Genomic DNA, 12811 nt, shown 5'->3' on the forward strand with positions numbered 1-12811 from the left:
TTTTACTGTTTTATTTTTATGATATATTTATTGCATATTTATACATTATGCAGGCATTTATTATTTTTGTTGTATTTATTATTATATTCATTACAGTCTTTCCAACTATAATGTGAGGAGAATAATGGCAAATCCCAGTTGTGGAAGACCAAATGAATCATATTTGAAAAAGCACCTAGTGTGGTGCCTGGCACAGGGTAGGCACTAATAATTTATTAAAGCTTGTTGATTTATATAACATACTGCTCTTAAGTAGTGACATAGCTGTATCAATGAGTCACAGGCACACCTAGCACAGATATGGCTTCTAAATACACAAGACATACAGACAACAAATACTCAATCCTTGGGCAGAATCTAGGATGCAAGTTCTCTGTATACTTTCACATACTTCTCTCATGCCAGGCCCTGGGGAAGGAGGCAAGGAAGACCGTAACATGAATACATATTAAACATTTAATATATTTTCTGAATGAACGACCATAGGGGATTCTACTCCTCACTCCCTATGTCAGTCAGTAGTTTGTCAAGCTGCCTACATACACTCAGGAAGGCCAGACTGTTTTAGGAGTGAGTCCCTTCTTCATATACATTATTGATTGTCTTGTTTCTAGAATGTGCTGGGGTTGTGGCAGATAGTTCCCAGAGGCTTTTCGGGGCTGTCGGGGTAGACTTCTTTGCTGTTTTCCAGGAAACAAAGAAATACCTTGAGAAGATCAAACAGTGTTCCAGGAGGCAGCCTATGAGTAGGAGGGAGGAGATTATAGCCATGTTCCCCCAGATTCCATTCCTGCTGACATGGCCAAGCACCATAAGGCAGACTGGGATTTGTTGTCAATCTTTACGTTAGAGAACAACAAAATCACTAGTCTTCCAGATGGGGCCAGGCCAGTGTTCACACGGATGATCCCCACTGCCCCAAGTGCCATGTACAATATGTCAAGACTGCTGGACTGAGCATGGTACCTCAGGGTAGGGAGTCTCAGAGTGTGTGTGTGGTGAGGAGGAGATAACCTAGACTTCTCTTGTCCCCAGCTCATCACACCCACTTTTCCCCAACATTTTAGTATTCTTCCTCCACCCACTCACAATTCTCTTCTCTTCCTTCTCCTCAGTGCTCCTGGATTCTATGCCTTTCATTCACGTGATTTATAATCCCAGCTCTTCAAGACGATGCAGACTCTATAATAGCTGAAGAGGATAGTCCAAGGCAGGTGTTACCCCAAATGAGAATGGCTCAAGAGGGCAATACTATTTATTTAGATGGCATTAGACCACAGAATTGTTGAGATACCTTCAAGATGGCTCTGGGTTGAGTGTCCTTTATGTCTCAGGATCTTTTCCTATTGTTCTTCTGTGTCATCGATAGGTCTATCTGTCTTTTGACTTGTCTTTTTTTTCTTTACAAAATTGTCTCTGCTTTCAAAAAATTAAAGTCCCTGGACCTTTTCCATTAAAAAAAGTTGTCTTGCTTTCTTGAAGGGAAGAAACTGACAGGAAGGAGAAGAGAAACAATCTGGCTAAGGTTACTCCCAGTAAGAGAATGATTGTATGAATGAAAATTCCAGACTATTCAGTAGAAACTATCTCCCTATCTAGATGATTCCCTGTTTTCTTATCTGAGAATCTCTCCTATTCCCTTGTTCTCTTTGAGGTTTATGTTTCAGAAAGCAGTTGTTGGGTATTCTTTTTCTCCCTAACACCTGGCAAAGAACTTCCTAATTCCAATTCCTTTCTTTCCTGCTTTCTCCCTGACATGATGTTTTATGAGTAATTATATTCAAATAGTTAGCAGGAGTGTACCATTATTTCCTTTCTCAGGTTTATTGTCTAAGCTTGCAAGACACTCTTTCATAAAAAGCAGTGACTTTCTGCTGACTAAAGGAAAGGGTCTAGGCGGGAAGATCTAGGAGAGAAAAATTGATATTAGTTGCCTTTTAGGATTGGAAGAGATGTTGATTTCCATTTTCTACCCCTAGCTAGGTAGACAATTGTTCTTACGACTACAGTATCTCTAGGAATCAGTAAACCTGGGTGGTAGTCCTACTTCTGCTATTTGCTGTATGACCTGAGGAAACACACCTGCTCAGCCTTAACCCTGGATCTGTAGTAATTGACTGAAGAAAAATTTCCAGTTTCCAGAATGAGAGGAGTAGGGCTGAAGAGGGAAGCCATTGCAACTAATGCGGTCATAGCTGTTATCAAGCAGTCCGTATTCAAAATGAGGGTAAGTCTTAGGGAGCTTTAAAAAATACATTTCATGTTTCACTGTAGCCACAGATTTCACCACCCAGCAGCCAATCTTCTGATGATAAACCTCTCCATACTTACTTAGGCTGTATACTAGACCAAGCCTATTGTTAGGACCACATTCAAAGCCTTCCAAACATGCATGAGAATTCCCTCCTTTCCCTTATCCTTTATCCAGTGAATCTTTTAGTTCTCCTAGCCCCAGTATGAAAAAAAGGGGAAGTAAAGAGCCAGCCAGAAAGGATGAGGTTTAGGTCAGGTAAGAGAGAGCAGTCCTGGGAGCTACTAATCAGGTTTGTTCCATTTCTTTTGTTATTTTCCACAGCAGCATGGTGCAGCCTGAATGTGATTAAGGTTCTAGCTGCCTGGGCTGGCCTCCAATGGCCTGGACTGGGCTCAAGGCATATCCGCTCCCTAATTAGCAAAAGCTACAATATCCTGGAGACTCAGAGAGCAAAGCCTTAATTGCATTTCTGCCTAGCTGAGGGATAATTACCCTTCCGTATAGTTAGTTGTTACTTTTAATTCATCTTTTAAATTTTGATTTTTTCCTCTTTTCCCCCCAACTCCCACTTGTTCCTATTCTCCTAACCCTGTTCTTCTGCTCAGAAAAAGAGTAAAAGAAAGGAAGGAAGAAAGAAGAAAAGATAAAAAGAAAGAGGAACTGCACATCTGGTGCTGGAAGCTCAACAGTACTTAAGTAGGACAACTGGCTCTGGTATCTCTATTATTTATTCTCCTACATTTCATACTCTGCCAGAAATTAAGAAAGTGATTTAAGATCTTGGGGAGATTAGGGAGAAGGGTTATATGTGTTTTATAAGTCCCCCTTATCTCTTAGGGGCTATTCTATTTGACAGTTAATTGTAGCTATGGCCACATTGGTGGCTTCTTTGCAGGGAAGGATTTAGAATCAGAGAACATCAGAACTGAAAGGAACCTTAGATCGTCTACTGCAATTATCTCAACAAATAGATCAATAAACTGAAGCCCAGGGAGATGAAGTGCCTTCACTCAATGAATTTTGCTCCTTCTCTGTTTTCTGAAAGGAGTGAAAGGCAGAATGCCTAGGACACTGAGCTTTACCAGTAGAATTCAGAGCTTTAGATGGTAGATTGGGAGCCACTTGTCTCCACTATGATCTCTTCTTCAGTTTCTCAGAGGACAAAGGGAGAAGCAATACCTGCTCTAATTTCCCTTAGAGATAGTAGTCTGAAATCCAAACCCATTCCTGGTCTCAAGGCTTCTGAGAGATGAAATTAATTCCTCTCTGAAAATAGTTAGGGACCTCTGTGATAGGGTGATTGTTAAATGAGAGACAGCCAGCTTGCAGAAGAGGAAATATTCTATTTTCCTGTCCATTAGAGACATTTTACTAGTGTAAAGATAATGCAGATGAATTCCCATAATGGAAGAATGAAATTATAAAGTACAGATATGGAAAATACCTTGTGGAGTCCAGGCAAAAACTTCAGCTCTGAGGTAAATCAGGTTGATAACCACCTGGCTATGGTATAATGGCAAAATCATTGGTGAGATAAGGCATCAGAGGACCCAGTTTCAAATACCAGTTCTGCTACTTGCCTCCCTCAAATCGATTACACTCACTATACTTCAGGTAACTCATCTGTAAAATGAGAGTTGCCTCATTATTGTCTCTAAGGTTCCTTCCCACTAAATTTGATGAGCCTTTGTCTTACAAATCACTGAGAGGTTCTAGTCTCCTTGGATATATGCTGTCATGGTTCTCCTTTTTATAGCTAACCATTATCCAACTATGTAGTAATTTAAACCCACTCTTGTATATGTAAAGTGTTCATACTCTTTCATCCAATAGCTCTTCATATATGCAGAGATGTGATTAAGTAATTTTATTACCCTTTTTCTAGATAAATATTCTATTCTATTAGCTTTTTCATCTAGGATCTATTTTTCTTTTTTCTTCTATCTTGGTAGTTTTCTTTTTTTCTCTGCAATTCCTAAAAGCTTCTGCAGGTTGTATAACCCTATCACCACATTTGAAAGGATTGATAAGTTGAGTCTTATCTTTAGTTAGATGTGGTTAGGAAGCCTAAGGAACAGCTCAGGAGAGTAGGAAAAACATGAGTTTCTGAATCACAAAAACAGGCATTGAGTTCAATTCTGCCTCTATCACATTAGCTGTATAAGGCAAATCTTTACTTCCTAGAACCTCAGCTTCTTCATCTGTAAAAAAAAAAAAAGGTGAGGGTGGACTAGATCATATCTAAGGTCCCTTCCACATGTAGCATTCTGTGGAGTGATGGGGGCTGAAGAAGATAAAGGATACATACAAGATGGGATCCAAATAAGCAGACTGAACAACAGTGTTGTTTGTTTTCCAAAGGTTCTCATGTCCCATACTTACTGGGTTTTCACTCAGATTAGTACCACCTCTGGGAACCAGTCTCTAAATCAAGGATTTCCTGTGAAGGCAAAGAAGACAAAGGGGACAATGAGTGGTAGACTTTAAAAGAAAAGGGGAATAGTGGAAGGATGAGCATTTAGTAAGCCATTACTTATATGCTAGACCCAGTGCTAAACTCTTGACAAATATTTCATTTGATCAAGGAATTCTTCTGACATCCTTGTGCTCCCTTGAGAAAGGACAATGATGATACAGTCATCTGCCTGTAGGGCTAGTATGAAATCTTATTTGACGTTAAAAGATAAAGGTGTAGAGATGAAGCTAGAACATCTTTGGAGGTGATTTTAAACATCCTCAGGGAAATAATTTTGTCTTCAAAGTTTCCAATTCATTATTATTGGTACCACCATATTTATCCATTTATTTCATTTGTCATAATGCTAATAATACCAAGGTAATGATTCGTATCCCTTTCCGAGCTGGTGGCTTAGTTTCCTTCATTATATGAACTTCTTGAGAGTAGGAATTGTCTTGTTTTTCTATTTGTATCTGTAGTGCTTGGCAACTTAATACTTTTTAAAATTCATTCATTCAATCTCATGATCACACATACCTGTCTGTCTCCCTAACATAGTTGGTTCTTATCCTGTTTTGTACCAGGGACTCCATTATCAGAATGTTTTAAAATGCATAAAATAACCAGGATTACAAAGAACACCAATTATACTGAAGCACAGTTATTAAGATACTTTAAAAAGAGCCTCTGCACTAATTCATTACTTTTGCTAACAAGGGGAATGGACAAATCCAACACTAAGATTGAAAAAAAAATTTAAACTCTTATGATACTCATTCAATACTATTCTATTCATATAGGAAGAAAAAAACCAATGTCCCCTTTTCTTCCTGCTTATAATCCTTTTACTTACCAAGTAACCTAATCTTAATCTATCCCTCCCCATAATATCCTTGTATTGGATGATGGTTCAAACTGCAAGCAATTCATTTTTTAAAAAAATCAAATCACCAATTCTTTTAAGAATTGTCACTGTGTAAATCAATTTTTCTTGAGCTTGATTAGCCCCTGGTTAAATTCACTACTAAGATTTCATTCTTGAAAATTTGGGAAACAAAATCTTGGGGTTCAGAAAGACAACAGAGACCATGAGAAATTCCTTTAGCCCGTGTCTTATTTTGACTCCTCTAACCATTATGTGGGATTCACTTCATTTCAGTGAATAGGTTTGTATAGTCTCAGGTACTCTCTTCACTCATTTGAATTTAAGATACAATCTAGTCAATACAGATGGATAACAAGAAACATGCTTTTTAAGATCATTGTGTGGTTGTAGATGGATTTGCTCTTGGGCCTCAGGTTCTTATGTTTCCTATTTAAGGAATCCTTCAGGTGTTACCAGGGGCTGAAGAGACTGCTATATATAGTCCCAGAGGTGATGGTTTGACAGAAAGAAAACTGACCTGCCTATTGGGTCCATGAACCCCACACCTCCTTCTTGTTTCTGGCTCTCAATTCACTGCTGTGTTCTTAGGAAGTTGGTTACCATGGTTTCCTCCATGACAACATTCTCTTTAACACTTCCTCCTGTTGTGACAGCAGTAGGTGACATGGATTTCTCAGTGCGATCACTCAATGTAACTACAGCAATAATTATCATTTAATTTTTTTCTTTGCAATAAAGAGCCATGAGTAGTTGGAGCTACTGATTCAGTTTTATTCCTAGGGGAGGTTCCCACACCCAAAGAGATTGAGTTAAAGGGTTTGGTCAAATATTAGGCATGTTGTACAAACCTAAAATGTCATGGAGGACCTGATTTTAGAAATCAGTTTGGGAGAAGGAAGAAATGACAAAGATCTTTTCTGTATATTAGCCTAACTCACAAAGGGAATGTCATTACTAAGTACCCTGGTGTTATCACAGTAGCTATTTCTGTCTCTGTTTCTGCCTTTCTCTTCTCCCTTCCCTTTTCTCTCTTCCTGGAAAGCCAAGCACCTTCCAAAAGCCCATTGGTAGAGCCTACTCAGGAATTTCTAGGTCCAAAATACCATGGGCCTCCAAGATGTCTGCCTCAGATACTTATATCTTGCAGCAGGGGGTCATAAATTATATCTAAAACCATCTCCTCAATTCCTAAGGCACAAAAGGAAAAATAATCAAGCTTCTTTTTTGGCAACCTCCCCTAGAAAGAAAGAAAGAAAGAAAGAAAGAAAGAAAGAAAGAAAGAAAGAAAGAAAGAAAGAAAGAGAGAAAGAGAGAAAGAAAGGAAGGAAGAAAGAAAGGAAGAAAGGAAGGAAGAAAGAAAGAAAGAAAGAAAGAAAGAAAGAAAGAAAGAAAGAAGGAAAGAAAGAAAGAAAGAAAGAAAGAAAGAAAGAAAGAAAGAAAGAAAGAAAGAAAGAAAGAAAGAAAGAAAGAAAGAAAGAAAGAAAGAAAGAAAGAAAGAAAGAAAAAGAAAGAAAGAGACCTGGATTTGCCCCCCAAAAGGGACAGGCCCTAGGTCTTTTTACCCAGTCTGCAGAAGGGTAAGTTGAAGCTTCTTGCCTATCTTATAATTTAAGATGAAAGTCCTTTCAGGATGTTTTAAGGAAGGTGAAAACTATGCTGTATCATTGAGTTTCTTAAAGCTTATGTATAGTTTTGTTTCTTTGGGTTTTTTTAAGTCCCTGAGCTGTCTATAATTTCATTAATGGAGTTCCCAGTAAAATAAGCACCCTTTTCTATAATAGTTTTAAGTCATGAGACACTGAGAGATAAGTGATTTGCTCAGTCACAGTCAGTACATATCAGAGACAGTTCTCACATTTTAAGTTTTTCTGACTTCAAGGATGGCTCTCAATACAGTGTGCAACACTATACCTTACTGTTAATAATAAATATCTCACTTTATAGGATAAAATTTTTTCTGGACAAGTTGCCCATAAATGGAAATTTTACAAATTTTGTTTTTAAACATCTAGCACAAGTTAAAGCTCAGTTAAGTATTTGTTGAATTGTTGATAAAATGATTGAAAACATACCAAGGTTGCTGCCTGGTCTTTAAAATGGAGAAAAGGATGTAAACAAAAGTTTCCATACAAATTCATCACAATCTGCATTAATCTAAATCAAAGCCTCACACCCTAGATCCCAGAGCTCAGATTGTTCTGTTCTATAGAAGGACAAGAATCAGGCCATATTTGATAGCATTAGGATACTGTTTTCACTCCACTAGTCAGAGAAGGATAAATGGCATCCTCTAATTGGTTGAGAAGGCAGTACAGGATAACCCATAACAGGATACTCCTCTCCACTAGGCCAATGAAAGTCCCAAGTTTCTTCTTGAAAGGAAAATAGAATCTTTTGTTCATAAAAACAAATGGAGGAAGACTGAAAAAAAAAAACCCAACTAAGCTAATATTTCTTTGTGGCAATATTTATGCGGATGTAGACTGATGTCTAAGAAAATTTCATAAATCCTTACTAGGGCGAGAGATAAGCTATGGCAGTCTTTCTTGTCTGGGAACCAAAATAAATAAAGGAAATAGGAGAGACTGAGTCAACCCTACTTTATACAAGTAACTGATAGCATTTTATACAATTATGGAGAGAAAAGGATTGTTCCCCTGTAAGTATTTTTCCCTTTACTAACATTGTTGGCTAAGAGAAAATCTTTAGCTTTAAATTTAGGTTTGGATCAGACAGGGGGTTTACTTTTAACTGTGTTAGGATAAAGGAAGATGAGTGAAGTACAATGAAAGAGAGAAATGTTTTCATAGGATCAAGTATTTCTTGTTTGTAAGGTACCCTAAGAAGATATCTGGCCCAACTATTAATTTTTATATGAGGAAAAGTGAGGCTGAAAAAGGTTAAATAATTTAAGGTTAAAGGTATTATAGAGTCAAAATTTAAATATAAGTTCTTTGACAAATCTAGTACTCTATCTTTCTACCTCCAATATGTTGATAATCCTATATTATGAGAGATGCAGGATCTTTATTTCCTAAAATTCTGAGCTTTATTCAGTTACTGTTCTATCAAGGGTATAACAAAGGTTTATAATGTATGGAAGTTGAAAGTAGCAATTCACATGGAGTCTACCCCTGCCTACTGGCAATATAATTCTTCAATTCTACCACCAGTTCCTTTCTTGGATCAAAGGGGGTGGAGGAATTTACTTTGAGTGATGTAGGTCTTAACTAAGTGTGTGTGGGGGTGCAATGTGACTCATCATTAAAATGAGAAGGGGATTGGGTTATACCAATAATCCAACTTCCAGCTTTATATTTCTATGATCCTAAAAGAATATCCTATTTCATTTTATCTTTTTCTAAATATTGTATCCACCTCCCTTTATGATTGAGAGAGAAAAATGTCTTTCTTTTTCTTCTCTCTTTTGTTCTGCAGGGAATGCTTTTTGAAGGAGAGAAAAGATTACTCTTGTCACTAAAGGACTAGAACTTAAAAGAGTAAAATATTTCATTCCAGTCCTCAGAGTAGGGTGGGTTGCATGTAATTCTTAGCCCAAAGTAGAGTGTACTATGCCAAAACCATCAAATGGAAACAACACTTTTATTTTATTTTCTCTAGATTACTTAACCCTATATTCCCTGGTTGTAAAGTCCAGGAAACTGATGTGATGATTCTCTTTGTGGGGAAAAGGTCCCCTACCTGCAGTAGAGATCAGAAGGTAGAGGAGTTTCGCTCAGAAATGTCTCTGAGGAATAGCTTTTTGGAGATGGAAGTCCAAAACACCTCTACCTCATACTACAAAAAGGACTTCCAAGTGACCCACCCAGTGACCAGGCAACAAGAGATGTTATTGAAGTTGGTTGCTAGGTAACAATTTCTTTCCTCCTTACATGTACAGTATACCACTCTGCCTATTTTGACGTCTCCCTTTTGACAGATTATTTTCCCCAATAATCTATTATTCTTCCTACTTTTGTCCTTCATATTCCATTAATTTAAGGTTTAGCTTGATATTCCTTTTTAAAAAATTACATTTGTATAAAGATGTATGATCTCCATCCCCAAAAGGATGACTGCAGTACACAAAACACAAATCTACAATTGTATAACCTCAATCATACATTTCGAAATGAGGTTGAAAATAAAAACAAATAGTCTCTTACCATCTGAGACAGAATTTTAAAATTCCTTACCTGTATTGGAAAAGAAGTGGAGTTTTCCATCTCCAGCGACTGGCAGGAGACAACTGTCTGCCTTTTTTCTAAATTAGTTCTACAGGCATTTGAGGATCTTCCCTGTTATTCTCACAGTCCAAAGAGTTCTCCAGTGTCCATTCCCATATCTTACACTAACAATTCATCTCCTGACTCTGTCCCACTCCACAGGGGTCATTGGGGAAAGAGAGGGTGGGAGATTTCAAATGCTCTGTGTTAAACACAGGAGGGAAATGAATGAATAGGAGGGTGATTGGGATATTTTCCAGAGAAACAAAACTGTTTTCAGTTTATCTTTAACAGGATTAGGAACCCCTATAGCCCTTCTCTCATCCTTTCTTTCCCCCAGCTCCTTTCTTGTGTTCTCTGTTGAGCTTTTGTTTGAAAATTCAGCCCAAATTCACAATCCATATGTGGTTTGGAATAGAAATAGGGAAGAGAAGGGCTGGTTTTGAAGGTAGCCCTAGGGAATGAGGGGAGAATCCCAGTCCTTTTCCAATTTTCTTCTCACCTACCGGATTTCTCAATCAGGTTCTGACAAAGACTATTACCCCTTGGAAATAGGAAGATCAGATAGGCAGAAGGGGGCGGGGACTCCTTTCAGTTACGTATTACCAAGGCGCTGTCCGGGCTTCTAGTGCTGAAACCTGTTAACCAGAATATTCCAGGAGCAGAGTTATTGTCAGCAAGGGGTCGATTTTTCCTGGAACTGTGGTGTCGTGAGATGACAAGCGCGGAGGCAGGCAATGGGGGGAAGGGAGGGGCGGTGTCGTTAGGAGTAAGTGCAAAGGGGAGGGGAGAGCAGAAGGTAGAGGCTCTGTTGCTCAGCTTGAGGATAGGCTCAGATTGTCAGCCTCCGGAGCACCACAAAGACAAGTTATTACCGCTTAGTGAATTATTAACAAAGGTGGTAAGTGAGCTCAGGGACATCAGAAAACAGGTAGCCCAGAATATTCAACCTTAGTCTGAAAGAAACCAACATAAAAGTGAAACAAGTGATTCCCACAATCCAGCAAGAGATGTGGGAAGGCTCAGCAAAAAGATAACACACACACACAGACACACACACACACACCAGAAATCATTTCTTGAGTTAATAAGGTGGGGCAGTAGGATATGGTGGGAGATGAGAGCAGGAGTCTTTTGTCTAGAGTTAACCCCAGCAGAAACTTACCCTTCTCTCCCAACTCCCTTTTAATAGTATAAATGACAGCCAAGCATCTGACAGAATAGCTCTCAGGACCTTTGGGGTACAGTACAGGATATCGCCAGGTTTCTGCAGCTTCCCTCAACTGGCTCCTGAAACCTTAGTTCTGAAGAGGTACCTCAGATCTCGGGCAACACCCCCATGTGAGTCTTTAAAAGAGATTTTGAGCAGAAGTGACCTGGAGAATGAAACTGAGTTTTGAACCCCCCCCCCCAAAGCCCTATTTTCATCATGAAACAAGACTGTGCAAAGGGCGACCCCTTTGAAATCTAGAGCAATTATGAGCTCAGGGAGGAGCCGAAATTGCCAGATTTAGAGGGGTGCGACTTAACCTTGTCCCCTTTGTCTTGTTTCTTTTTCTTCATTTAGGGTTCAGATCAGATTCTTGTCTTCTCAAACAGCCAAAGTACAGAAAAGGAGAGACGCCCATAGCTAGGTCTTTAGAACCTGTAAATTTAAAACGGATGTCTGATTGAAATAAGACAAGGGATGAGTTCTTGCTATGGAAGGGTATGTAAGATTCTGACCATCTCTAGGGAACCTTTTTCCAGGTTAGGACATTAGATACTATTACCAAGCTGAACCGAACCCCTTTCAAGAGCTGAGCGTAGGCACTCAGAACAGACTGGAGCTGGAATCTCGGTGTCTCACTTCGGATTACCCTGATCAGTGAGAGATCTCTCATGTTTCGGTTCCTTTTTCCTCCTCTCCTACACCTTCCGTTAACTTGGCCGAGGAGCTCAGCGATGCGGTTCACCTGTTGCAGTTCTAGAGTCCACCTCGTCGCAACTCTGAAAGGTGGATATTAGACCCCAATTCTCCAACCCCAGATTCACCTCCTCCCACTCCCAATCCAGGAAGCATCTGGCCACTTCCCGCATATTGCAGGGTCAGATAGATTTCCCAGCTAGAACCTTACCTGGCTCCTGTCCTGGAGATGAAAGAAGGGGTGTTTTCCTTCTCATATCTTCGGGATGTGTATGTAAAGATATCTCGAACACATATTCTACTTATTTGCTTCTCCTTTCCTCCAAAATGAATGGGTGCAAAGTACGAAGAATAGGGTCAGGGATTTGCGTTAGGAGAAGCTATATGTGTAGGGACTTAAATCTGAATACCCTCTCCTCTCCCTCCCCATCCCCACAGGCCACCCCTAGACGAGGGGGTTAGGGATGTGTGGGTTATAGGAGTCTAGCCTGCGGGAACGTCTAGCCAGTGGAGAGACAATAGAACCCGTGGCAACTGGAGAAGTCTCTTTAAACCCCTATCAACCTACAGGTGGCCTGTCAATGCCAGGGACTTGCATGACGTAATCGGGAAGAGAGGGAGGAGACAAAAATCTCACTTCAAAACAAAAGTCCCCAAGGTACTATGGCAACCGATTGCAAATGTCAGTTGCACACACCACAGCCACCCATCTAGTTGGTTTTTTTCTCCCCCTCCCCTTCCCCAACAGCTCTTTGCCAGAGATTACGAGTAGATCTCCAGCAATTAAAACGGTGAGATCAGACTCCTCCGAAAGGCCTAGGCATTAGGGTTACGGGCTTTAAAGGATTAGAAAGTGTAGTAGGAACTAGCAATGTGGTTCCCTCCAATAGACCTTTGACCTGCACTCCCCCTCCCCTCCACACACCTTCTGCTCCTTAAAAATTTTGACAGAGAAAGACTTCTATCCTAGCTTTGAGAGAAAACAAACATTATCAAGTACCATATTCAGTTAGACATCTAATGGATTGAGAATAAGAGAAGCTCAAGAAGGGCTGGTGGCAGCTGCTGGGGCAAAAAGAGG

General features: G+C 39.6%; 1 long non-coding RNA gene across 4 annotated transcripts; it reads right to left on the minus strand.

Annotated features, from left to right (window-relative positions):
• Positions 1-442: 442 nt before the first annotated feature.
• On the minus strand, positions 443-12345 carry LOC103101600 (uncharacterized). Of its 4 annotated transcripts, XR_008913750.1 has the most exons (8): positions 11942-12345; positions 9795-11813; positions 6116-6239; positions 4637-4694; positions 3699-3757; positions 1295-1490; positions 1090-1191; positions 443-740 (listed from the first exon to the last, which is right to left on the minus strand). It is a non-coding gene; the product is annotated as an uncharacterized LOC103101600 (long non-coding RNA). The 4 variants fall into 4 exon arrangements; XR_008913751.1 differs by lacking the exon at positions 3699-3757 and having other exon boundaries at positions 443-680; positions 11942-12344; XR_008913749.1 differs by lacking the exon at positions 3699-3757 and having other exon boundaries at positions 11942-12343.
• Positions 12346-12811: the final 466 nt, after the last annotated feature.

This window comes from Monodelphis domestica, chromosome 1 (assembly GCF_027887165.1).
Source record: "Monodelphis domestica isolate mMonDom1 chromosome 1, mMonDom1.pri, whole genome shotgun sequence".
NCBI lineage: Eukaryota > Metazoa > Chordata > Mammalia > Didelphimorphia > Didelphidae > Monodelphis > Monodelphis domestica.